The sequence below is a fragment of the Anomalospiza imberbis genome, chromosome 4 (assembly GCF_031753505.1).
Source record: "Anomalospiza imberbis isolate Cuckoo-Finch-1a 21T00152 chromosome 4, ASM3175350v1, whole genome shotgun sequence".
Taxonomy (NCBI): Eukaryota; Metazoa; Chordata; class Aves; order Passeriformes; family Viduidae; genus Anomalospiza; species Anomalospiza imberbis.
Window position 1 is genome coordinate 28,725,040 of NC_089684.1, and position 27,881 is coordinate 28,752,920.

Consider the following 27,881-nt stretch of genomic DNA (forward strand, 5'->3'; position numbering starts at 1 on the left):
ACTTACATAAAAAAACAGAACAAAAATTTTAAATATTACAACAAGATGTCATTCCCAATTCAAAAACAAATTATCAGACTCAGCTCAGGAACAGATACATATGGAGTTACTTGGACCAAGTTAGCTCTATAGAAGAGCAGATGTCAAGCAGACTTCAGTCCAGTGAATTCTCCATCTTCCTTTTCCTGTCTGACTTCTAGCTTAAAGAGAACATAATGGGACCATTACTTTTCCAGCAGGCTGTGCTTTCATATGTAAATTTCATCTCCATGAAGGACCATTTTAAAAAGTTTGGGGTTTTTTTAAGGCTGGATTATAACCTAGCTTCCACACAGGGACCCAGATGAAACAAGGCCTGTCTGAGTACCTCAATGCAAGAGCCAAGCCAAGACCAGAGCCAAGAACACCTGTCATCCTTGTGCAACTAGTAAAATGGTTATAAACCCAGCTCTTCTTGCCCTTACCCTTCCTCTTTGTCTGCCACCATCCCAGGATGATGATTTCACGGCAGGGAGTTTCACCACCCTCAGAACCAAGCCAGCCCTGGGTATACCATCTAGGATGCTCAAAATGGATCATGTTTGCTGGTCTTAGACCTTGGCTCTGGGCTTGCAGTTTCTGCTAAAAAAGACAATTCATATCCAGCTGCAGATGTATGGAAGAGCCCCTTAAAATATGATGGTCAGCTACATGCTTACAGACCATATTCTTCCTCAGTGTACCATATACACAAATCACCTTGCAAGGAGAAATTATCCCTGAAGCTCAGGCAAACATCATGGCAAAATATGCAGGGCTCACAGACACATGAATTCCTGTACTTCACTCCCAGCCTCACAAATCTGTATTTGGCATCTGGTGAGATTAGCTGTGCACTAGGAGAGAAAAACATATATGCATAATTATAATTTATTAGAAAGTCCTGAGAGCTGTCCAGCTCCTAGGAAAAACAATCCCCTTAACCAAAGATCAGAGAAGGTGAGCAGCTGGAGCATCAAACACTGGAGGCTCCTAAGTTGGCACCTCAAGACACCATTAAGGCATGGAGCTCACATCTTCTCTCAACTCCTTTGGGTTTACCTCTAGAAGGAGGAATTACTAAATCACCATCTAACCTGATGTAAAGACAGCTGTTCTGCAATGCAGGGAAGCAGTGGGGGAGATGGGGATTGATCCAAACACAGTTTTGCAGCAGAGGCACTCTGGAGTTCTTTTCCTTTAAAAGTGGAATTCCCCCTTCTTTTGCAGGGGAAGACTAAGTCACTCAGAAAACTCACATATCCAACCTCCAAAGATCACCACAGCCCACTACTGAAAAGGAAAGTTTAAAATAATATACTTCCAGGTACTCATGTTCTCAGCTTCATATTGGGAAAAGCAAGCCATGTAGCTGTATGTCAGCACCTGAAAAACCTGTGCAGCTCACACATTCAATGAATTTTTATCCTGTGAGTTGTATGGAAAACAACAATGAACTAGACTGTTTTGTTGGAAAAACAGATACATACCACTGTATGTCCAATAATGTTTCAAAATTGAAAGTTCCTGTGGAATATTTTTTCCCTGGTGAAGGGTTCCACAGTAGCTCTGCCCAATAAAAAAAGCATTGTGTTTCAATTGTCATGGTTCAACCCCAGCTGGCAACCAAGCCCTGCACAGCTGTTCACTCGCTCCCCACAACCAAATAGGGGAGAGAATCACAATAAAAGTGAGAACACTCATGGGTTGAGATAAAGGCAGTTTAATAGGTAAAGCAAAAGCTGTGCAGGCAAGCAGAGCAAAACAAGGAATTTATCCACCACTTCCCATGGGCAGCCAGGTGTTCAGTCATACCCCATGTAAGCAGGGGTTACTCAGGAAGACAAAAAGCCACCACTCCAAGTATCTTCCACTTCCTTCATCTTCTCCCAGCTCTAAATGCTGAGCAAGACACCATATGGGATGAAATATCCCTTAGGTCAGCTGGGATCAGCCGTCCTGGCTGTGTTCCCCTTCCAGCTCCTTGTGCACCCCCAGCCTCCTGGCTGGTGGGGTGGGGTGAGAGGCAGAAAAGGCCTTGATGCTGTGAAAGAGCTGCTCAGCAGTGACCAAAATGCCCCTGAATTATTGACATTGTTTCCAGCACAAATCACAAAGCCCCACAACAACTACTGCGAAAAAATGTGCCCAGGAAAACCAGCACACTGATGATAAAAACAAGTGAGATGAGAATATTTATCCACATTTCACACCTTCTCCTTGTTGGACATAACACAAGAGGTTAAACATCCTGTGGTGAAGTCTCCCTTTGTCTCACTGATTTGGAATTATCATAAAACATAGGACTGCTTAAGGGCACCAGCATTGATGACAGGAGTCAGCTACCATCAACTACACCAGCACTGAGCACAGGAGTTAAATCCCTGTTTGGGGATTTGCGTTTCTGGGTTTTGATTTATTTTACTTCTACAAAGTTTAAGCATCTCAGAGCTCTAGCTAAAGGATAAGATTATTGATACAGAGCTAGATAGATACGTGCATCACTTGATATGCCAAACCATATGCCAACAGTGAAGTCCTGAAGTGTGTAAATCTTGATCTGAAAATAATTCTCGGCAGAACTAGGGTCTGAATCTGCAACATATGATAATTTCCCTACATCCTATTCTCACACTTGTGCTCTTGTGTTATCATCTCCCCCCAATCACATTGCAAAACCCTACACCAAAAAAATAAAAAGCCCAACCCCAGAACACATTGCACAGCTGTCTCACTGTCACATCTATTATTCAAGAAAGGTCTCATTGAATAAATGTCTGTTCAGAGGCTCTAAACAAATTTCATTTCTGAACACCACTGTCTGCAGCCCAGCAAGCCATTTCACCAAGATAAGATCACACATTTAATCAAACGCTTCAAAAAAGAAATACACACTGAGTTTGCTTAATAACATCAAATAATAAAAGTGCAGCACTGGCAGCATACTAATTTTTAGTGCTCTTTCTTCTTTGAGGGTTGTCTCAATAGTCAAGGTCAACCGTACATGGGATTTCTTCTAATTAGGGCTTCTGGTAATGGAAGACCTGCTTACTCTCACCACTTAGCCATGGTTTTCCCTACAATGAAGACATCTCTCTTTCATTTTAAATTAAATCACTGCAGCATCCCACCCAAGTACGACAGCATAACTCTGCTAATTCAATAGAGGACATAAATGAAAGAAACAAAAACCACATCTCTGTGGTCAACAAGCAACCATCCACACAAATGTCTATGGTATAAAAAGAAAAGTGATTTACAGGAGAAAAAAAAAAACCAAAATGTGATTATCTGCTTGATGTTTAACTATAGCTCCTACTGCAGTACAGCACAGACCTATTTTGAGTAAGAAATTGGGAGTGGACTTGACACCTCTAGGCCAAAATACACTTTGCCCTTTATTTTATTGTAGTAGTAAGAGGAACCAGCTCAAAAATCCAGCATTATGCTACTATGTACTGCAAAATACATCTGTATTACTACAGACCAGACTTAAATGTTATTCTTCAGTAACTCGTCTATTACTCTGTTTACTAATAATTACTTATTTCTGCATTTAAGTAATCAGCTTTACCACAATGACAACTGCTGAAATAGGCTTTGCCCCCACATTACATGAACTTGGGATAACTGTGGACTCTTGCTGTGCTCAAGCCTGCAGCTTGAAAAGGGTCAAACAAAAGCTGGCATCCTCACCCTTACAGCCTGGCTCATAGGTTATGCTGGGCTGCCCTTTGCTTCCTCGGGATGAGGGAGCAACCAAGCATAAAGGCATTGGAGAAGACAACCCCCCATCTGCTGCTGCCAAATCTTAAGACAAACAGTGAAGCAGCTCTGAGATATATTCCATACCATATCACATTCTCTCTGTCAAAAACATCCCTGCAGACACTGTGGAGGCCCAGATTCTCCCCCTGAACAGGAAAACTGCAGCTTAGTTTAGGCTGGCATAAACAACTGCTTGAGTCTACTGGCAAACATCTTTCTCCATGTTTCAAACATCTTGAGTTTCACCCAAGGTCTCGGCTCCACTGCAAACACAGGGCTGCTCAGTTGGGAATATCCTCATGTGCTCAGTGATGTGTGCCTGTATTTCTCACCAAAACAAGGTTACTTACATAGGTATCATTCCCTTGTTGCAGAGGATATCATCCACCTCGACTTCAGCAAGTCTTTAGACACTATCTCTCACAACAGGCAAGCTCAGCAAGTCTGGAAAGGATGAGGGTACAGTGAGGTGGATTGGGAACTGGCTGAACGGCAGGTCCCAGAAGGTCATAATCACTGCACAGGGTTCATCTGGAGGCCCATCACTGGTGCTGTCCCCCACGGTTCAATACCGGGCCCAGTTAATCAGTGACTTGGACAAAGGGGCAGATGCCTGCTCAGCAAGTTCAGTGATGACACAAGGCAGGAAGGAGTGGACAATTCCCCAGAGAGATGTGCAGCCCCTCAGCAGAAATCATCTGAAAATCAGCAAAGGCAAATGCAGGGCCCTACACCTGGGGCAGAATAACCCACACACCAGCACAGGCTGGGGCTGACCTGACAGGAAGCAGCTCCATGGAGAAGGACCTGGAGGTCCTGGTGGACAACAAGCTGTCCATGAGCCAGTGAGTTGTCCATGTCTTGTGGCCAAGCAGGCCCATGGTATCCTGGTGTTCATTAGGAAGAGCATTGCCAGCAGGTCAAGGGAGATGATCCTGCCCCTCTACTCAGCCTTTGTAAGGCCTCATCTGGAACACTGTGTCCAGTTCTGGGCTCCTCAGGACAAGAGGCAAGGAGCTCCTGGAGTGAGTCCAGTGGAGGCCAAGAAAGATGATGAGGAGGCTAGAGCATTAAGGGACTGGAGCATTTATGGAAGAAATTCTTCACTGCGAGGGTGGTGAGGCACAGACACAGGTTGCCCAGAGAGGCTGTAGATGCCCAGGTAATGAGTGCTCAAGGCCAGGCTGGATGAAGCATTGATCAACCTGGTCCAGCTGGGAGGTATCCCTGCCCATGGAAGGCCTTTGGAACGAGACAATCTTTAAGATCCCTTCCAACCCAAACCATTCTGTGATTCCATGATTCTGTTTCCATTACTGAGATATAAGTAACAGGCTAAGAGAGCTGGGCCTGTTCAGTCTTAAAAAGTGACAGAGAAGCGATCTCATCAACATCTGAGTATCTGAAGGAAGGTGTCAAGAGGATGGAGCCCCACTCTTCTTGCTGGTGCCAATCAAAAGGACAAGAGGCAATGGGCAGAAACTGAGGCACAGGAAGTTTCACCTGAACATGAGGAAGAACTTTTTTTACTGTGTGGGCAACCGAGCACTGGAACAGATTGCCCAAAAAAGATTGTGAGTCTCCCCGACTGGAGATATTTAAGGACAGTCTGGACGCAAACCTGTGCAATGTGCTCTAGGATGATCCTGCATCAGTAGGAAGAGTGGAGCAGATGACCCACTGTGGTCACTTCCAACCTTATCCATCCTGTGATTCCGTGATTTCAGCCTCCCTTTTGAATATCAGTGATGTTGTAGAGAACAAGGCTCCCCACTCCTGCAACTGAAAGGCCTCGCACAGACTTTAGAAAGACTTACTGCAAATTAGTGACCTACTTAAGGAGATCTATAAAGTGCATTATGATTGTAATTGTGGATCCCTTGTCAGAATGTCACAAGTTATCCCTCTATGCAGCATAATTGCTATATTTCAAATACCTAACAGGAAGAATTATATTCACGGAGGTATATGTTATTTTGGAGTTGTACCAAATAAAGCAGCAATTGTAACATTACTTTCCTCTTAAAAAAAAAAAAAAACAAGACACACAGACATTCCACACACCTGCATCCATTAAAGATAATCCAAAATGACATTTTCTTGAAGAAGTCTGTGCTGTGGGAATTGCAAGTGCAGTAGTCACATCATAATTTCCCTCGGAAGGAAGTGGGATAGATACATCAAATTCTCCAACTATTACAGCCTGTGATTGCAATATCCAAAATCCAAAGGAATGACATTTTAGATTACACATACAGTTACAACAAGCTTTAGCTGAGAAACAATGTCCAATATAGAAATCTGTGGTCTGCTGGAAACAGGAACGGCTGTTCTCTGGATACTCCAGATAAGCCATCAAACAGGATTACAGACCAGTACTGTGTACCTCCACACAGACTTCACATAAAAAAAAATTCAGGATAGAATCCCAAAATCTTTTGTAAATGCAGGGAAAAAAGGAGGGAGACATAAAAAAAAAAAAAAACCAAACAAACCCAAACCAAAAACACAAAAGAACACATCAACAAAAGTGGCAAGTAAGGATTCTCATTACACAGCACAAATGGGTAGACAAAACCACAACATACATCTTGCTGAAACAAAAACAACTAAACAACAAAAACCTGTGCCCTTTGAAGCAAGTGGTGGGAATTTGTACTATTTTGAAATCATGTTTCAGTCAGTAACAAACACATGCAAAAGCAAAGCAAAAGAAAAGTAGTTAACATGATCCCTGAAATTCTCAACTGTCTCCATCAGTGAGATGTATTCAAAAATACAGCTACAAAGGGTGCTTTTTTTTCTTTCCTTCAGCAGTCTTTGGAACAGAAAACAAAATAAAGTAAAACTAGATTAAATAAACTAAAATTGTGGGGGAAAAGGAAGGGGGAAAAAAAGAGAAAAAATCCAGAGAGCTACTGAAAATGTCCTTACAGGGTCAGCTGTCACTGGAATGCATTTGAGTATTCAAGGTACCCATCCATGCAGAACATTAAAAACTGGGCTTGGGTCCCTCCCCCATTCTCACAGGCTTAAGCCAAGGCTTGGTTTGCCACACTGAAGAGCAAGGCAGGGCAGCGCCTCTGCAGGGCTCCTAAACAGAGACCCGCTGATCAAACAGAACAGGGGCACTGCTTCTGCTTAGGGCCTCCCTTGTCTCCTGGTGTCCTCCAACACAACACACAGGCTTTAGCACTAAAAAAAAATAGTAAACAGCTCAGCTCCCAGTGCTGGGCTCTTGTGAGCTAAACTCCATTCTAACCTAGGCCTGCCCAAAGTTAGGCAGCATACTTATAGCTAACATGCCCCTTACTCCTTGCTCGAAGGAAAATGTTGACATTCCCAAGTATGCTGCAAACAGCACTTCTGCAACACAGTGAAGCTTCTCTTCCTCACTCTGAGGGCAATGAAAAAAAATCTCATTAAGGCAGGCTTGGGATCAGCAACTTCAGAATGGAAAAAGCCTGCTACAACAAATAAGCAAGGACCAGAACTGACTCTGATAAAACATGTGGTTGCTCAACACATCTGAAAATGTGGTTGTTCTATTTTGGTGTTGGACTACTAACCAAGCAACTCAGTTAAAATTTTACAACTGCAGGCCCATGCACAAGTTATTGTCCATTACTGCACTTACCAAAAATAACCAGAAAACAACAAATAGAGTTTCCAGCAAGACATTAAAAAAAAAAAAAACCCAAAAACCAAAAACTCTATGCATCAGTATCATCATTTCACAAACAAAAGCGGTGTATGCACACACGCAGACATACACATGTGGGTACATATGTTTTGGGTATAGGTGCAATTCTCAGATTTCACCTAAAGCCAACTTCTTTTTCATTTTGCCAAGTTTGACAAAAAAATCAGAACTGCGTCTGTTCCCCAAATCACTGTATTTGTATGTCTATCTATGTGCCTGCCCATGATAAACAGATGTTCTAAGACTGCATTAGTCAGAATGTTCCTATTCCCCGAACTTTAAACGGTGTTCAGTGATGTAGAGGCCTCACCTCTGTAACTAGATTCTTGGTTTCTAGGGAGTGGCAAAGGGACTTCCTGTAAAAACTCATATAGTGTGTGCAGTGACTCTCACAAACGAATGACTTGCCCTTGGTGTAAAACCAGTAAGAGTCTTACCCTAAGGGGCCAGGTTTAGACTAGGCCTCCTTTCAGAACAGTGCTGTGACATGCTGGCACCTTTGAGCAGGACTTTGCAGTAGGGCAATTCACAGCTAAATTTTAAGCATCACTTCTACAGAAGCACAGAGAGTCCTGTTGCATTTCATTTTAACTTTGCATTGCTGTAAGAAAACACTCATGTTGGTCCTTTGTATTTATGACACCTTGCTCTAAGTTTTAGAAACGCATAGCTCTGTTCCAAAGTTCAAAATCAATGGCTTTACCTGATATAAATCAATGCAACTGCAATCAAATCAGTAAAGCTCTTACAATTAATAGTAGCAAAGCTATAATCCAAACTACTCAAAACACTGTGCATAATATTTCAAAGCTGTTCCTTGACAGGTACCTACTGTAATGAATTGGAGTTATGCTACAGGCCTCTGAAGCATTAGGTTTGTAGCCACTGAAATAATTCCTGTGTAATTACTCACATGTTGACTAACATGCTTTAAAAAAATAATTTTCAAAAATCCTGGCAGAGTGAGCACCAATGGATGCTCTGTAAAGGTTTATTACTCTTAGGCATTTAAAGAAAATCTACAATTTCATATTGCCTAACTGGGATAGCTGCCAAACTCCTCTTTGCTTTCTTCAGAATGGTGTCTTATTTCATGACCCTTGAAACTCAAAGCTGTCAAGCCTCAAACAAAAGTATCTTGATTTTAATTTTGGACTGTTTTCACAAACACATTTTAGAAGTGTACACAGATTTCTACTCTTCCTCTGCGTTCATTGCTTTGTTTGGCCTGAAATGCCATCTCTGGCAAATACGTTACAAAACAATTACTAGAAACTTGATGCTGAAGCAGGGGAATGTTTTTGAAAAGATACCGCATCTGAGATTCTGAAGCTTCTCTTCAGAAGATACCACATGTGTGACTCTTGAGCATCTTCCCTTCACAGGAAAGCCAACAGAAGTGCTCCATTGACTACAGTGGGAGCTCCCATCACAGATGCAGCAGTACTTCCCTCAGATGGAAGTGGGCCTGAAGAAGTACAGATGAAAAATTCAAAAAAGGGGGGTGAAAAAAAGACTCAGCCAGAGGAAAACACAGATTTCAGGCAGGCTGAAAAAATCCTGCACTGAGCACCACTTAGTAAGTAATACTGTGGTCCACAACACTATTAAAATGATGTTTCCACTGCCTGAAAAGATTAGTTACCTTGCTATAGTTACAGATGCTTGGTGCAATGACTGGTAAAAGCATCTGCCTTACAGGCAAAATCAGAAGGCTCTCTGAAAAGACTGCAGAAGTAAAAGCTGTAGTGCCAAGGTGTTTTTAGAGAGGTTGTCTTAAAAATGAACACTTAGCTTGCAGCCAGGAATTTCAGACTGCACTGTAAAGATTATCTAGTGAGGAACATAAAGCAAGCATTACATTGCAAACCTGGAGGCCAAAAACAGGCAATGAGATAACGTCCTAGATAGAATCACATCACAGATTTGAGTAGGAGGTGGTTTCCTTACCATTAAAGTAGGCAAGAATTAAAAGTAGATGCTTAAAAGCAAAGCTCTTCTACTTCATCAGCCTGCTCTGGGAGCTTCCACTGGCACTAGGATGAGATCAGAGAGTGCTGGAGCATCTCAACACCTACAGAAACAGGACACACTCACATGCATCCCAAGCAGGGATTAGAGCCTTGCATTAAGTGCTGGTGAGGATCATGACAAACATTTGGCAAGGCACCCCAGGAGATAAGGCAGTCAGAGGCCAGCATGTCACACCCCCTTACTGGGACAGGTACATTCCTACAAACACACTGGTGCATACTGAACTCCTGCAAATGACAATTTCTAGCTCTCCATCCTGCAACTGAAAGCACTGCCTGAAGACATAGCAGAGACTGAAGTGTGGATGCACACTCAGAATTTGGCATCATGGTGCATTTTTCATATTCCCATCCCAGCAGGAGGCCATCTATTGAATGAGAAAAGGACCAGCGGGGAAGAAATGGGTGTCCATAAACATCTCTCCAGAATGTCGATGCTCACCAGTACATCCTCCCCCAATAAGCAGCCCATTAGAAGGGGAAGACAAAACCTTCTTTATTTTGCAGGGCTGTCCTGATGTTTCAGTATTGTCCTCAGCAAACCATCAATATTGTGATGTCTATCTCTCAGATGGTCGCAACTCAAAAAAAAAAATTAATTTTTGAGTTGTTCTTACAAACCTCTTGTGATGTACAAGAAGTCTCCAGGGAATAAAATTTTTTATCAAAATCACTCCAATCACAGCATTTGGCTATTTCCACAACCACCAAGTAATATAATTATAACAGGAAAAAAAAAAAAAAAGGAACTTACTTAAAGCACAGAAATCCTTATGCCTATCCTCCATGCTTTAGCTTTTCCCTGATCCATTCCTGCTCCCTGAATTCCATCTCTTTCATCAATCTTTAACCCATCCTTTATACTGTGCCACACATTAAATTGCTTCCTAGTCAGTCTACACCAGCCCCAACACTATTAGTATTAAAATTATTAATAAATCACCCATTTCTAGGACTTCTTCATTTAAAAAGACTTCCCTCCCCCGTGTGCATGAATAAATGTGTTGATGATGCATCCACTCATGCCCTGAATGTGAAAACCCTGACAGCAGCATCAGGCCCTCCAGCTAAGTGCTGCCCAAAGCTAAAGGTCATGCATATTCCTGTTCAGTTCTGGCTGACCTTTTGCTCTACCTGCCTCTAAATATCTATTTATTTATTTTTCTAACATCCCTGCAACACTGGGCTGAGACGCCCAGCTCATCAGTCAGCTGGCTGGATGTGTGTGTCTGCATTTTCACCTACAAACCTGCTTGCACTTCCCTCCCAGCCAGCAAAGAGCACCAGCTTCATGTTTGCACCAGCAGGCACAGGACAACTTGCTCTCTGTTTCAGGAGGAAAAAAGCCTTTCCTGCAATCAGTGCTTGGATAGGCAAGCTGAGCACCTCTGCCACGTCACTCCAAACCGGGAGGAAGGACATGGTCCCCATGGCATCCCAACCTGTGGGATGAACAGCCAAGCAAACAAAGGAGGGGGTGGAGGGATGGACTCCGCAGGGCTCAGGGACAAATTCAAATATCCTAGGCTGAGACATAAACTACTTCATCTCTGGAGGGCACCAAGAAACTGAAATACCAGCTCCTGCTTTTGTCACAAAAAACCATCTCCATGAGGACTCGGTAGCCTCAAGTTAATAAATATTGTTAAAATCTCACTGCCCCACAAAGCAGCACTCAATGTTTTCACTATCATCAGTCAACACTGTCATTTGTCTTGTTCTGGAATTCAATGCAAAATTAAACATACCTTCTCCTAACCACCCCAAGAATAAAAGGGAAAATACATACTTATTCAATAATAGAAATTATATGGAACTCACAGGTGAAGACTAGCTTTATAGAAACTTTAGTCCTTTTGGAAATAAACATACCAGAGATTTGTGTCCACTTTATTTTTTGCCAGCAGGTAACAAGACAGCAGTCACTTTATAGTAAATCCAGCCTAAATAAGGAAAAAAGTACTCTTAAAGAGCAGGAACTGGAGCAGCCTCAACCACAACAAGGGGGACTGACTCCTGTTCTCTCAGAGCAGTTTAATCTTTAGGAAAAATATACAGCTTTACCATGGAGCCCTAACCTGAACTTTGTCACCCAACATTGGCATGGATCTAAAGTGACGACTGCAGACTTTTTGACAGCAGCCCATTTTAACCTGTAACACCTGGTTTACTCCCATGAAAACCTCCATGGAAGAATTCTCCCTAATGAATGCACAGTAGAAGCCTGTTCATATTGCAAACCCTGGAAATTATGATAAATGAGCTCTACAGAGCACATGCTACTACTCAATATCAAGCAGGCAGCACTGGCTGTGGTCTTAAGAGGCAGCATTCCACAATGAAAATGGAATTTATTTCTTTTCAACTCCAGGGAAGATTTCTTTTTGGTCAGCTTCGAAAATTTTGATCCTACACTCTGGAATAATGAGTGCTAGAATACAGAGAGGTATTGCAGCCAGCAGACTGCCTCTCTGCCTTATATCAAGAAACAGATGGCATTTTCGCCTTTTCCCTTGCATCTCAGCCTCCCTCTAAGCAGCTGGTTGCCTGGAACCAGAACTGTGAGAGTGGAAATGGCAATAACTCCGAAGGAGTGATCTAAACAGGAAAGTAAATACAATAGACATGGGTTGTTTTGGCTAAAACATAATGAACTCCACAGTTGACAAGCAGAAACAATATATTGCTGTTGGCCAAAATACGAGTTGTTTTAACTAGCGCAAAGAAGAATCTCATGCCTATCAGGAAAGGGAGAGAAAGAGAGGCTCCCTTCTTACCTTGCCAACCCTCAAGCAAAACTACACATCTGCCTGTCTGTAGGGGAAAGGGTAAGAAATAAAGCCCAACTAAATGTATTGGAGGTCAGCGTTACTTCCCTGGACAACTCCGGATGCAAGGCTGCTGATCAAACTCAGTCCTTGAAGGCAATCCCCCAAATACCCAGGGCACATCTCTGGGGTAGCGTAGCTACATCTTCATTAGCACTAACGGGCACCAGCTGGAGGTAGGTTCCCTAAACTGGGAAACAGGGCTGCTCTCCGGCTGATGGTTCCTCCCTGCCATCAGCCTTACAACCGGTACTTCCAAGTTACGCCGTCAAAAGATGATTGTAAGGGAAACACAAATAAATAATTAAGGGAGCAAATAAACAAAGGCTAAAAAGGAAATAGGCATTAAAAATACAATTCCAGCTCTACATACCGGCCCTTACTCAAAACAAACGCCAGTCCTACACTGATAAGAGCCAGCAAACGCAGCCTCACGGGCAGGAGGTGGGGAGCTCTGCACATCCCTACCTACACCGAACGTTTCGCTCTCCGGCTGCACGGGAAGGCGAAGCTCCTCGCGTCTACCTGTAACCCGGGACTACTGGATTCAGAGCTCTACCCTACCCCCTCACCTCCACGGGCAGGCAGCCCCCAACACACACCCCCAATTCGGCAACATCCCCCCCCACTCATGCCCCCTGATATCCAAGAAAGCAGTCGCTTCTCGAGGCACCCTTCAGCTATTAAACAGCAACGCAGATCCACGAAGGAGTCGGCATGAAGACGGAGGAAGGGGGGGAAGATTGAGGAAACATAATGAAACTCACGAATTCCTCAGTGTAACACCAGCAAACCCCCCGGTCCAACGTGGTGCCTTTCACAGAAAAAAAAAAACAAGGGAGAGCAAGAACAAAACCTGCCAGGTCCCCTCCATCTCCTCACCGCCTTTGCCACCCTAGCTGCCCACAGCCAAACCAGGCTGGAGCCTACAAGGCATTTCCAAACAAGATGCACACCCCTTGTCTCCACTGTCGCCCAGCATGCAGACCCAGAGAGATGCTCCTCCGTTACCTGGAGGATCCAGCCTCCCTGAAGACAAACTACCCTTATTATAGCATAATTCAATCCAAGCGTGCGCCCAGGGCGGCCGGCACCCTTCAGCCCAACGCAAGCGGGCAAGGGAGCAACCGAGGGCCAGGCAAGGGCTGCTGAGCATCCATCCGCTGGTTAGTTACCTTTAGTCACCTCCGGCTCCTGAGATTCGAGTCCCCATCAGATCCTCAACAACCTGCAGCAGGGAGCTGCTGCCACAATCCAGCCATTAAAACCAGGGGTGGGAGTAGGAAGCAGACCTGGCCACAGTACCAAAGCCCCCAGCCAGGAGGAAAAGGGGGCCGGACGAGAAGAACGGACGTCCCTCAAGCAAGAAAAAATTAAAAAAAAAAAAAAAAAAAAAAAAAAAAAAAAAAAAAGTAAAGTCTTTCCTTTTTTGCCGTGTTCTTCTGCTACACAAGCTTCCTCCCGGAGGACGAGAGTGTGTGGGGATGGGGGAGGCGATCGCTCCCTCCTCTTCCCCGCCGCTGCCGACCCCTCTGGACGAAAGCCCCGCTCCGATTTACCTCCTCCAGGTGGGCAACTTCAGAGCAAGGTGATGTCTCCGGAGCCGGCGCCACCGGCCAGGCGATTCGGATGCGGCAGAGTCATTGCCTGTGCTGCTGCTGCCGCCGCCGCCGCCGCTGCTGCTGCTGGGGAAGAACAGCCGCTGCCGAAGAGACCACCAAAAAAAAAAAAACAGGAGAGAAATCTTCCACCATCCCCCTTTCTCTTTCTCTCTCTCCCCTCCAGCACCAGCCGCTCTTCGCATCCGCTCCCCTGCCCGCGGCCCCTCGCTCCGCCGGGGCTGGGGGACACAAAGGCGCCCGCGCAGAGGGAGGCGGGTGGTCCTCAGCCCCCCGCGCTCCGCAGACACCCTGGATGCTTCCTCCTCTTCCTCCTCCTCCTCCCGCTGCGGAGACCGCCAGCCCCGGCGCGGCTCGGCGCGGGCGGGCGGAGGGGGCGGCTCCGCGGGCGCGGAGGGGGCGGCTGGGCGGGCGCGCCCCGCGCGGTGCTCAGCGGGCGCGGGGGGGCCGCATGGCCGCCCGCCGGCTCGGCACGGCTCGGCTCGGCACAGCGCACACGCTCCGTAAGCGAGCAGCGCGCTCCGGGGCGGCGGGACCCGCGGCACCCGCGTCCCCCGCAGGGCCGGGCCGGGAGCGGGGAACGGGGCCCGGGGAGGAGGCGGCGGCGGGCGGCGCGGCGCTGCTGCCCTGCCCGGCGGCGGCCGCACGGAGCCGGGCGGGCGGCGAGCCGAGGGGCGGGGGAGCGCCGAGGGCCCGGATCTGGGTTGCGCGGACGCGGGCTCCACCTAGCAGCCGGCCGGCACTGCACCGCACCGCACCGCCGCGTCCGCACTGCCCCGCAGCCGCCCCTTAGCCCGCACCCTCTGCGACCCAGCCCCCCGCCCGCACCTGTCCCGCAGCCCCCTCCGGAAAGGATCCCGCACTCTGCCCGTGGCTCCCCTGCCAGGTAGCCAATCGCAGCCTCCATACAGGGCACGGACCCACTCCACACTGGATCTCCCATCTCCCGATTGGCCACTTGGAATTTTGCCCCCATCCAAGCAGCCAATTGCAGCCTGCCTTTGCGGCACCGATCCATCACCTGTGTGGTTGCTCTGCCCACTGCTGCCCTCCCAGAAAGCCAATTGCAGCCTGTATTTCCAGCACAGACCCAGTCCCTGCTAGATTCCCCAGCTCATGATTGGCCTCTCAACCTGTTGTCCGCAACCAAGCAGCCCATCAGACCCCATCTCCTTGGCAAGGATGGTGTTCCTGTTGCCCAGCACAGGGGTGGGTCTCAGAGCAGCCTGGCATCAGCTGGAACAGCAGGACACACTCTGTCCTTGCCCTGGCACACCTAGCAGGTGGGAAACATGAACTCCCTCATCTCCTGAGAGTCAGGAACCTCCAGGAAAGAGGACAAGAAGCCTTCCTTTGCGTTAACATGTGTAATCTTAAATGCTTGCATGGGACCTCCGGAAATAATGGTGCGTGGCTGGAACATTGCTAACACTTCCCTCACAAACCAAACTGTTTGTTTGTTTTGGTTTGTGAGGAAAGGACCTAAACAAATGAAACTCTTTTAACAACAAAACAAACAAAAAAGTAGATTTCAGACAATCATAGTTTTCTAATTGCCTGACTGCTGACAAATGCAGCACACCACACTTTATCCCAGTGACCAGACCTACTTGGGGACTTGCTGCTGCACTCCCAACTTCGACTGTAGCCAGAGAGCTGGAAGGGCCCAAATGAGGCCTCCTGATCCAACACAATGGAAAATATACTCAGTTAATTATCCTGCTCAGCTTTTTCCTTAACAAGCTCTTAAGTATCCTTGATGATGGAGACCTTGCAAGGCCATTCTTTTAAATGGGATAAAGAAATTAAGTAACCTTGTTTGTTATCTCAGACTATGAATCAGGAAGATGCTCACACATGTTCCTAGCTGAATTACTAGTTAGACAGGCACAGAAATGTGTATTTAAGGTTAAGAACTGCTATTCTGGATGCATTGATGTGCAGTGGAAAATTAGTACCAATAAACGTTAAGTGCTGTTTTCCCATTAATAAAATCAGGGCCTATTCACAGACCCTGCAAAAATAAAGAAACAATATTGACTGTGGTCAGGGCAGGGAAATCTACAATTTTTAACAGGTCTTTCTCAACCATTTCCATTTCCAGTAGGTCTCTGCAAAGTCATGTTAGAGAACACCTGTCCTTTTCCTACATGGATGCAGAACAGTCCCACATGTCCAAGTGAATTATGCTCAGTCTTCTACAATCACTTGACTTAAGAAAAAGTAGATTTCAAAGCAATTTAAAAGCCGTTGTTCTTTGGACCTTGCATTTGACTCACCAAAATTATTATTCCCAGTGGAAAAAGCCCTTGGAGAACCTACTGCTTCATCTTTGGGAAAGTCCTTTGTGCAACAGCCTTTCTTCCAGGGTCTGCATGGAGGAGAAAAACAAAAAATAAAACAAACAAGGAAAACAACAAACAAAAAACTCCACAAAACCAACAAACCAATCCCACCCCCCCCAAAAAAACCCAAATCAAACTAGCAAAACCTCTAATCTTTAATACTGCTTCTGCTGGGATGCTCAGAGATATGAGATTCTTCAAGATACAATTACCTCTCTGATGATATTCACCATTCACCACACATGCTCTGGGAATGAAACAAAGCCCTACAAGTTGAAATTAGATTTCCTCTATATCTTTAAGCTCTGTTTTAATGCAGAGATGAAAATGAAATCAATGTTCAGTCAGCAAGTAAAGAAAAGACAAAAAAAACACTAAGGTAAAGTGTGGTGGTGTGGTTTTTTTCCCTCTCATAGCATTGCATATAATGAGGATGGAAAAAGCCCGATAAATTGTGGGGGGAGGCGAGGAAGAGCTTCAAAATGCCACCAGCCTGTTGTGCTGTTGGTGCTTTTTAAAATCATGTCTCAGGCTTAATGCTGTGAGTCAGCCCAGAAAAACGTAGACACAGAATAGTTGCAGTAGGTTGTGCAGTTGTCTCCAGAGGCAACAGCAAGATTGTTCCCCAAAGAATATTTTCCCAGTACTTTGTCCAGCAAAACTTGAAATGTGTCCAGGGATAAGGTTTCCACTAATTCCCTTGAGTGATTACTCCCCAGTCTCATATATCTCACCATTTGGAAGATTTTCCTGCTCTTCAGCCTACATTTTTACATTTCTTAATTTCATACTATTACTTGTGGTTATGGCCCAAATTAATCAAAGTACTTCAATGCATGCTTAAATTTAGGTATGTGCTGAAGCTCCACTGAAATCATGGACATTGGTGTTTTGCAGGGCTGATGGATCTGCACGTGTTTTAGCACTATGCTAAATTGGGACCATGCATCATGCAAAATAATTATCTTTCTCTTACATATTTTTAAGCCATTATCCTTCCCCTGCTTAATTATTGATTAGATAAGCTATATATTTAAGCTACTTAATCTCTCCTTGTGTATCACTCTTTCCAAGAGTCTGATCATTTTTCTTTTTCAGATCTGAATTCCCCGAAACTCTTCCATGTTTTTTGAGGACGAGTAATGAGGTATTGCAATTTAATGACATATCCCAGGTGTGATTACATAAAGAGCAGTTATTCTGTGCAGTTGGAGGATATAACTTACCTTCACCAGCAACCCCAAAGCGCATTGATTTGTTGTGCTGCTCTATCATTTTGTAAGACTCTATAATCTACTCCTATTCTTTTCCATATCCATCACCCCGGCATTCAGGTATTTTTTACTTGCATAGGCAGACAGCCTTGAAGCCTTGAAATTCAGTGTGGTGTTTTACACTGGGAAACCTGTAACAGAACCAAATTGCAACCTTAGAGAGGTTTCCAGAACACTTTCTTCCAAAAAAAAAAATTTAAAAAAATCTCTGTTTCAAGTTGTATTATTTGAATCTGTTCACCCAAGATTTTGAGTTCCCAATCAATTTACTTCAGGAGGATTTGTCACACATACCACCCTGGCACCATGGTGTCCGTGTTGTTTGTTGCTCATTATTCCATTATCACCCAGGTAGATGTGGAGCTTTAATGATAATTTCATTATTTTGCGATGGTTTAAAAGTGGGTTTACTGAATTGTAATTGACTGTGTTTCTGATTCTTTTCTCCTTTTATTTTTTTCTTTTTCTGAAGATATTATCCTATTTGCTTTCTCTTTTTCTCTCATATTTCCATTAACTTCCATAAACAACTGTCACCGAGCCATTACATTCTGTAATGAACTACCTTATTCTCAAAGATGCATGTCATCTGGACCAATTCATGGATACACATTTCTGTTTTCAGCACTGTTGACAGTTGTCCTACACAAAACATACAATGTTTTCTTTACTTCATGATCAAGTATTATGGTTGGTTTTTCACCTTTTTTTTTTCCAATCTGAAGTATTGTCATGACAAAACTACACGAATTTTTAAAAACAAATTCTGTGGAGTAATACAAATAAACATCACTAGCTTCCTACAATAGATCCAGCAAAACTCAGCTTATCTCTCATAAACCCACATTTCCATCAGAAAATCACAACAATTCAAATAGATAGATAGATAGATGGTAACACTGAATTAAACCTCGACAGACTCCACATTCTGTGTTTTCTTCACCCCCATCATCATCTCCTCTGCAGTCCTGGTCTAGGAAAGCACTGTAAGATCCCTCCCTGCAAAGGAAGCACCTCATGTTTTTGCATGCTGAATTTTCCCACACTCATGTCTAGGCACAAACTTCAGTGGGGTTGTTTGCACTGGGCTTGAGCAAAATTCCAAAATAAGGAGTAATTCAAAAGCAGAAATTAGCAAAAAGGTTCACACTTGGTCTGACTTTTTTAGTCTCTTCCTTGTAATATGTACCTTCATTTGGATTCCATTTTTCTAGTTGCAAGAATAACCTCAAAAAATAACAAAAGACCTCCTCCCATATTACATTGAAAATGCAACTAATAAAGATTTAATTTTGAAAACATGGGCTGTCAAAAAAATGCTTTCCACTTAAGGGATAGTTTAAGCCATAGCACACTGGCAGCTGTAGTAGGTTTGCAGTACCATGGCACGAACAGAAAAGCCTAAAGGAGAGAAGGTGCCATGGGATGTCTGGTCCCTAACTTTTAGGTAACATATTTCCTTGCAGCCTGTCCATGTCCAATGCCTTGTGCAGCAGAAGATGGGTTGTGAGTCTCTCAATAATAGTATGCTGGTTTCAGCTGGGGTAGAGTTCATTTTGTGCACAGAGGCTATTATTGGGCTGTGTTTTGGATTTGTGCTGAACACAGCGATGATAATCTAAAGATGTTTTTGTTTTTGCTGAGCAGGGCTTGCACAGAGCCAAGGCCTCTTCCATTGTTTGTACTGCCACGCTGTCAGGGAGGCTGGGGATACACAGGAGGCTGGGAGGAGACAGAGCCAGGCCAGGTGACCCCATCTGATGAAAGTGATATTCCAGATCATGTGGCATCACTCTCAATCTATAAAGTGGGGAGAAGAAGGAGGAAAGGGGCACATTTGGAGTGATGGTGGTTTTCTTCCCAAGTTAGGTATGCTGGGGGGCCCTGCTCACTTGGGAGTTGGATGAACATATTCCTGTCCATGGGAAACACTGAATTAATTCCTTGTTTTGCTTTGCCTGAGTGTGCTGCTTATGCTTTTCCTATTAAACTGTCTTAATCTCAACCCACGGGTTTTCTAGCTCTTGCTGTTCCAATTCTCTCACCAATCTTACTGGTGGGGGAGTAAGTAAGCTTTTGCATGGGGCTTTGTTGATGGCTGAGGTAAACCATGACAAACAGAAATATGCCTGATTTTCTTTTGGTGTTCCTACTCTTTGGGTGGGCGTCAGTACCATTTCAGTGTTTCCTGAAGTGGAGGCAGTAGGGACATGGAAGGACTTCCTGGCATAGATAGGGTGTTGCCCTGAAAAGTGTAGTATTTAGTCCAACTGGGAAGGTGGTGCAAACACACTGTGGAACACTGGTGATGACTGGTGGCTTAGACATGGATTGCAAAGTGGCCATGCATAAAAGCTATCTGGACTGTTAACTTTAATCTGTCTGCAGTCAAGGTAATAAGGCAATTAGACACAAAAATCATTAATAATTTAGCTTAATTGAAACCTAACAATACAGACTTCCTCTGCAATTGCAAGTTATTTCAACTGTTTGGAAAGCATGACCTGTCTCTGTTGTTCTAGTACATATGTAATGTGGGAGGAAATAAAAAATGTCACTAGAATTTAACTTTAAAGAACTTATGTTGTTTTTTTTTTTTTTCTTCATTAATTTGAACCCATGAATTCTCAGAGCTATCTCTGATTCTATTTTCAAATAAAAGCTCTTTTTGTGTGTGGATAAATTATACTGTAAGATGTAACTGGCTGTTGTAGAGTGGGGGTGGGACTTCGATGCAGAAGTCATGTTAAGCAGATGGGTGTGCTGAGCATGCTTCAGCCGGGCTAAATGGGAAGAGCAATTAAATGCTCTTCCACACAGTTATTGCTGAAACAACAGGAAGCAGAAATAGCAGAGTAAATAAGCTGTGCTATCAGAGAGGTTTCCCTGGAACTGACAGCAAATTTGGAAGCGAAGAGGTCTGTTGGTTGCAGCTGCCGGTGAAAGTCACAGAAGTTCAGGGAAACCAGGAAAAACCCCAATAAACTACAAAAGCAGTGGCTTCGTTGAGAAGGAGAAGAAGAAGAATGATTTTTAGGACCGAAAAGGTGGACAGTGATTTCTGGGCTGTTTGTTGATTTACTCTTGTAGTATTCACGAAAATCAGATGTTCTTTGAAACAAACAACCTAACACCAGACAGATATTTGGTGCCCATACTCCTTAGGAAACTGACCTTTAATCTATAGGGCACTTGAAGACATACCTTGCATGCTGCAACTTAGCATAACTCCACCAGCCAGGATTATGGAGCCTTGAGGCACTGCAAGAAACCAACATGTCCCAGCCATGAGAAAGAGTGGCAAATCCACCGCTAGCATCCCTCACAGTGTTACCATGGAGGATGAATTATACTGATGTCCAGAAGGTAAGGTGCTAGTTCACGTTGCTTGCTGGGCTGGAGAGAAATTTGAGCTACTGGGAGAAATGTTGTGTTGGCCCTGGGGACTGCTGGGCATGGTGCTTTTGCAGTACTATTAACTATCTATCCTGTAATGCTGATATCATCTGTGAACACTTACCATACCTATCTCCTGGCAAGCAGGCTAAGAGAGAAAAAAAACAAAGGAAAATACCGCTTCTGTTGCAACACTGTGGGAGGATTTAAAGCCATTTGGGAACCAAAAGTAGGAAATTATCACAGCTGAGAAATTGGTGTTTTAAAGGTACTCTCAGAGGACTCTGACTGCCATAGTATAAATTTAGTATTCACGGTATTAATGGAAAAATTCTAAACTGAACAGGAAATTAACTTTCTTACTTGAGGTTATGCTGCAGTGGTAAAGTGATCCTAATTATTTTTAAGACTAAATGCTATTGCTAAGGGTAAATCAGGTTTCAAAAAGAAAGAAATCAATAATACAAAGACAGATTTTGAAGATTTCAAATAATAAAACTAGGTAGAGTGGTTTGTATCAAATACAATAGAAAATCTCTTCAGTGAAACATGCATGAGGTTAAGTCTTGAGTGGATACCTCATGCATACAATTTAATGAATAAAAAACAAATTAAACAAGATTGGGTCAAAACATAGACAAAGGGATTATGCCGAAAATCAGAACTTTAAGAAATGGGTGGTTGTGCAGACATATGCAATTGATCTTTTTGGTCTTCTACATGACCTTTTTGCCTCCTGGACTCCGTTTCAGAAATCAGTAGAATGATTTTTTATTAAGTTCAGTTTTCTTTTAACGCATAGCAGCAGTCACTGAAATAATAGCTTTTTTTTTACCCCCTACTGTACAGTTGATTGGCACATCCTTGTTTTACACATTCATTTTATAAATCTTTTAGTGCTTCCTCTGATTGAGTCACAGGAAAATGATCCAAGACAAATGGGCAATCTAATCTTCAGATAGTTAGCACAGTGCCTGGCAGCTGAAGAGAAAGAAAACAAACACCAAAATGTACCAGCAGAGGCACCCACCAGGAAAAGATGACTGAAATGCAGAAAGGGCTATTGGACTCCCACCGGAGGGCTGTGTGAAATACTTAGTAGTCCATTGCCAAGGTACTGATACCATAACAGTGAAAAAAGGGTGGCAGTGCCAGGTAGTCCTGAATGTTCGTAAGCATGGCTACAGATGTACCCAGTTAGTTTTGTGCTCATTAGGGCTGTAGAAGAAAGGTCTTGCTGAGTCAAATGCTGAAAGGGAAAGAGGCAAACAAGATGTACCTAATGTCTTTCATGAAAGATAACAAGATGGACTATCAAATGTTATCAACCAGCACACAAGAAAAGGGGGTCAGGACCCCTTTTTCAGCCAAAGGACCTCACCTTTTCAGCCAAATGGAAATTGGACAGCAATCAATATCTGGAGCAGATTTCAAAAGAGTTATTCAGGTGCATAATCTCAGCAGAGACCAGTGGGAATTGTGTTCTAAAATCCCTTACACAATAATCCCTACTTTTGCATGGCTATAAATAAAAATAACAAACATATGGCGAGGACTGTAGGTAGCCTGACATTAACATGTGTGAAATGTGTAGAGGTGGCATCTCTTTAAGCTTGAACTCATCACTTGGTAGCTTTGGCTGAGCAGGAGTTTATTATTCATAACTCTAAAATCCACCCCATCTCATTTCATTGTCCAAGCCGTACAATCAATAATTCAAGTATGAATTTTAAGAAGATTTCCAAATTAAGCCAGATACCCTAATGTATAGGACATACCACACCAATTAGTATACACAACAGCTTCTGAGTGAGCCAAGATGAGAGCAGCATAGTGATTTGGAAAATATGAATATCATTATGCTGAAGAGATGCTTAGAGCAGTAGGTAGGGAATAAGGTTCAAGCATTGGAATTGCTTTTCAGATGTGATCCTCAATATATTTTGAGATTTGTATCCAGTGCCAGGCCCCTGTAAACTAACTGGCAAATTGATGTCCTGGATCACCAGGCTCTTTCACGGAACACAGCTAAACCCCTAAATACCATTAACATTATTAGAATATGAGAGCTCCCAGTTACCTGTGTTATCCAGTACACCCTTTTCCTCAGGTATATTTTATTCAGTTTCAGCTTGCTCAAATGATCTGTGCAAGGAGAGAAGTGCAGTACAACTGTTTTTTTGCAGTGTTGCTTACCTGGTGCCACATGCTTGTTTGTGACATTTTCTGGGCACTAGATGGCCTGGATGTGGCAGTGGAGAACATCATCAAATATAATGCAAACAGAAAAATTCCTGCTTTGTGGTGGTCAATCCAGGATGCCTATCATAAATTTAAATTTAGGTTGTAAGTTACCTGCCTTCTGCTTTTTGGAGCACGGACATAGAATTGCCTTTTTTAACAGGGCCCATAAAACTCCTTGTACTTACACATTGAAGATTGCAAGCTTTTGTGTGCAAAGAAGGGAGGAGTCATCTCTTCCTGTGAAATTCGTGGTCAGTCTAAGGGCAGTGTAACATAACTGGCCCCACATTGCTCTCTTTCAAGTCAAAATACGACAGCACTGTGATGTATCCATTTTTTGTTGTTTTGTTTTTATTGATGGTGGATTTTTTTGTTGGATTTTTCATTATTTTATTTTGTAGGTTTTATTGTTTGGTTTTGTTTGCGTTGACCCAGTTTTTTTCTTTTATTTATATAATTTTATTTACTTTTAATTAGTTCCACTCATTGCCTTGTTGGCTTTATTAAATACTACTCACGTTTTTCCATACTTAAGGTCTTGGACTAAGGATTCCTGATAGGACTGCTGATCTTATTGATGAGCTAGTTGAGGTGTTTTTTTTTTTTCTTTTATGTGGCTGTCCTCTAGCTTGGAAAGTTCAAGACAGTGGGGTTGCTTGCTCCTTGGTGTCCTTCCAAGGACTGACATACAGGTGGAGATTCTGTTGCTTGGCTCTGTGACCAAACACCTGCAGACTGCTAGCTTTTCTTTTGCTGACCTTGAGCATCCCCCTCTTACAAATTCCTGGATGTCTTTTACACCTTTGAAGACAAGCATATTTACTTTAACACATGTGTTGAAAGAGAAGTGTCATCCCTAAAGAAATAAAGGTGTTGTTTTATTCAGGAAGGGCAGTAAGATACAGCCCTTCCAGCAGGGATCCACATTTTCCTCTTTGGCTGTGTATCCCAGCCCATGGGCTAAACCGAGGCTGAAAGCAGAATAGTCCATTCAGGCTGCAAAGCTGAACCTGCATATAAAAGCTGAAGGGAATGGAATGGCCAAGGCAGAAACCTGTCAGGCCATATCTGTACCTAGCTGACCTTGATGCATAGTTTTCCTGTACAAAGAATATTGGGCAAGGAGAGACCACCCACTTCATCAAGCTGGATCTCATTGTGTAGCAGACACCTACACTTCAATGTTCATCAAAACCAGCCAGGTTTTTATCTGTAATATATAAATGCTAATCAGGAGTACATATTTCTATAGATGTGTTAGCAATATCTAGAGGGCACTGTTAGTGCTGCTGTTGTCTGTTTTTCTATCATAGCATCCAGATTTTCAGGGGATCCAATTCAAATCCAGCTATCAGTGAGTTTTAGATGCTATTACCATGTTTTATATTTGGTTCTGGGAAGGTGCATGGTTTATGTTTGTGGTGTGCACAGTTTTGGTTTATATTTATTTATTTCTATTTTATTTTTATTGGTTTTCCCAATAATTTTTTGAGTAATTGTAATTATGCTTTCTGTGTCATTGCTAGTCATGTGTGTTTGTATTATACTGCATTCTCAGTCTGGTATTTTCAAGAAGTGGACAAGCAGTGTCCACGATGATACAGTCTCCGTCCTTCCTTTCTAAGCCCACCATGCTGGATCTCCTAGCATATGCCTTATGGCCATTAGCAGCCAAAAAAAAAGTCTCAAGGGGATTTTTATGCATCAGTATTTCTTACTTAGACTAAGATTGCAACAAATCCCCTATTACTCTCCTATTGTGATGAAGCCACTTGTATTTTGTGGCTCTCACAGAATGCCTGGTGCCCAATTTGACAGCCTTTTAGGTTGCACCTTTTAAAAATCTCTAGCTGTATTGTTATGATCATAAACTGAATTGCTAATAGTCTCCAAAAGCTGACTGCAGTTCTTATGCTCTGTACTTTCTTCCCTCTATCTTCATTTTATCATCACCCATACAAAGAGCCCATTCCTTTGCAGCTGTAATTAAGCTCTCAGTTTCTCTTTCCAGTCCTTCTCTGACAGCGATTATCATGTCTTATTTTTTGTAGTTGCTGAAGCTGTCAATCCACAATGCTTCCCAGGAGCCATGTTCAGGTTCACAGAAGCAGGAAGCAAGCACAGAAGAAAGTCCCAGAAGTCGGTCATCATTTTAAAGATAAGGTCTGATCAGGGAGACACAGCTGCTTAGTTGGGGAAGATTTAAAAGCAGCATATGGTTCATGTTCAGGATATAAACAGCTTACACACACACCCTGCCACCACACACGTGCTCCAGCTGTCCCCCTAAGCACACATTGCAACAACAGCACAAACACTTGTGGTATTTTCCCCCAGGTACTCTTTCACCCATTTTGTTTTCAGGAACTTTCTCAATTACATGTGGAGGGTTTTTTTTCACAGTTAGTAATGCTTTCTGTATTTCTGCTGCACAATCTGGTGCGGTTTCTCCCTTGAGGCCATTTAGATGTTGAACACCCATAAAAACAGCCCTACTAAAGCCAGGTGAAGCTGCAACCCACCACCCTTCTGTGTTTGGCTGCATCTAACACTGTGACTCTGACTCCCAAAAACTACCATGTCCTCTCAAGTCAAGTCTGACCATAGCAAGAGTCCTAAACCACTTGCTCATTTATCAAAAGGAAGCTGCCCCATAGTTTTGTCACCTTTCTCCCCTGAATTTTCACCATATTTTGTTAGCAGGTGAAGGAGCCAGAGTAGCACACAGTGATCAAAATGGGTATGAACTTTGTGGTTGTACTGGGGTTTAACAGTATTTTCTGTTCTCTATCTGCTCTGTAAAACCTCCTATGATTTTACTCAGCATTTTCCAGAATTAAGCTTGTGTTTTCATGGTCTTGCTCCTGAAAGTTACAGCCAGCTTAGAGCTCATGTTGTTCATTTGAGTCTTGGATTACTTTTTCCAATGTGCATCACCTTGAATCTGTTTCTTCAAAAATAACTTGGTCAGCCCTTATTTCCACTAGCTTGACCAACTTTGTTTTATTGGGATCTTTTCACTTTTACAATTGGTCCTTTCTTAGACTGTTTAAAACTTGGGGAACAGCAGAGCTCCTAACACACAGTTTTTAGGGACTCCATCAGTGACCTCCAGCCACATCAAGAACAGCCATTAACACCTACAATTTGTATTCTGTCTTCAACTACTAACATATCCAGGCACCTCCCCTTACTGGAGTGAGTTTTTCCAGCTAAATCGATCCATCTGTCCCCAATCTACTTATAAAGAATCAGAGCAGATTTTTTCCCCTCTATGCTAGCCCTAATAGGACACATAAGGTACCAAAAGGTAGAAATACCAAAACCAACAGTGTGATATGAATTTTGTACTCAAAATAAACACAACACATTGTCACATAAATTACTGTCCTGCTATCAAGAAATATTCCCCTATTCTCTAAGAACAATTAACTACACAAGGTTTACAGTACTGGAAGGCATTCACTTACAGACAATGTAGAATAATTTGCAGATGAGGTTGATTGTGCTGGTAGGGTTTAACTGAAAAATAAAACAGAGATACACATTGATTGAAGCTATATAAATAAAACATGAATGGCTTCTAATTAAAACAGTAGGCAAAATAGCACTTTGAGGCTTCACAGCAACATTTTTCTCAGAATGGGTTGTGAGGTATCCAGAGCAAATAAGGTTCCTTGAATCATTTACTAATTTATCACCTTAATACACATATTTTCAAGTTTATGGATTTATGAAAATACCTTTGGTATTATTCACCCCCTCACCTCCAAACCTTTAGAGTAACAATTTTACAGATTGTCAAAAATACTGATGGTATAATCAATGGGGTACTGTAGGTTATGTCAGAAGAGCTGCTGTCTCTCTGTAACACAAACAATGCACCTCACTGTGCAGCACCAAAAATCACCTTTTGCTCTCTCTGCTATTCTCCCTAAGGCTCATCAGCTGCAGAAAACAGGACCATGCTTCCTTCAATGCTCACTGCTGTTTCCACTGACTTTTGTGGAACTACTCTGATTGTCTGGCTACCGATGCCTGGTGATGGATGGAAAATTAATCTGAGACATGCCTGTGGTTCTTCTCAAGTATGAATGGAATATTTTTATTCATTTGATATAGTGGGTTTTCATTTACACCCAGGCATTTTACTTCTTCTGTAGTATTCCACTTTCTTTGACACTGGCATGCAGTTCCTTCCAGCTACCAACAGATTTCATTATGTTTCTGTTTACTTACGCTTTAGTATCATTAATGAGGATGTTGGCTAAGTCAAGACCTGCCAGTAATCTCTGTGTTATGCTACCTGACAGTGCCTCTCTGGCCTCTCTGTTTTATGTACAGTTATTTAGCACTACCCTGAGCCATGGACATCTTGCCAGCTCTCAATACACTTGAGAGCAAAGCTGGTGAATAATTTATTAACTAATTTGTGCCTTATGTTCCTGCATGAAATACGTATCAACAGGCTGATTGTTACTGATTCATTTCTTACTTGAAAAAATTCAAGAAACACTTAATGCAAATATATTTTAGTGTGTGTGTTGTTGACAAAGTTCATCAATATAATCTAGACTAATACTTTCTCTGATGTGATTCTGTTTTTATATATAAAATGTCTATGGAGATTTATTCTTTATGAGATGTGCCGGA

At 43.1% G+C, this 27,881-nt stretch overlaps 1 protein-coding gene across 28 annotated transcripts in view; it reads right to left on the reverse strand.

Moving 5' to 3' along the window:
* Positions 1-14,628, reverse strand: part of ADGRL3 (adhesion G protein-coupled receptor L3) — a 490,120-nt gene extending 475,492 nt beyond the window's left edge. For 8 of the 28 annotated variants that reach the window (XR_010998235.1, XR_010998234.1, XR_010998236.1 and 5 more), the window contains exon 1: positions 13,526-14,626. The gene's annotated coding sequence lies outside the window, so the exon portion shown is untranslated. Of the gene's footprint in view, positions 1-13,525 lie in introns of all 28 variants that reach the window. The other 20 variants (XM_068187652.1, XM_068187632.1, XM_068187630.1 and 17 more) reach the window with 8 other exon arrangements.
* Between the last annotated feature and the right edge of the window lie 13,253 nt (positions 14,629-27,881).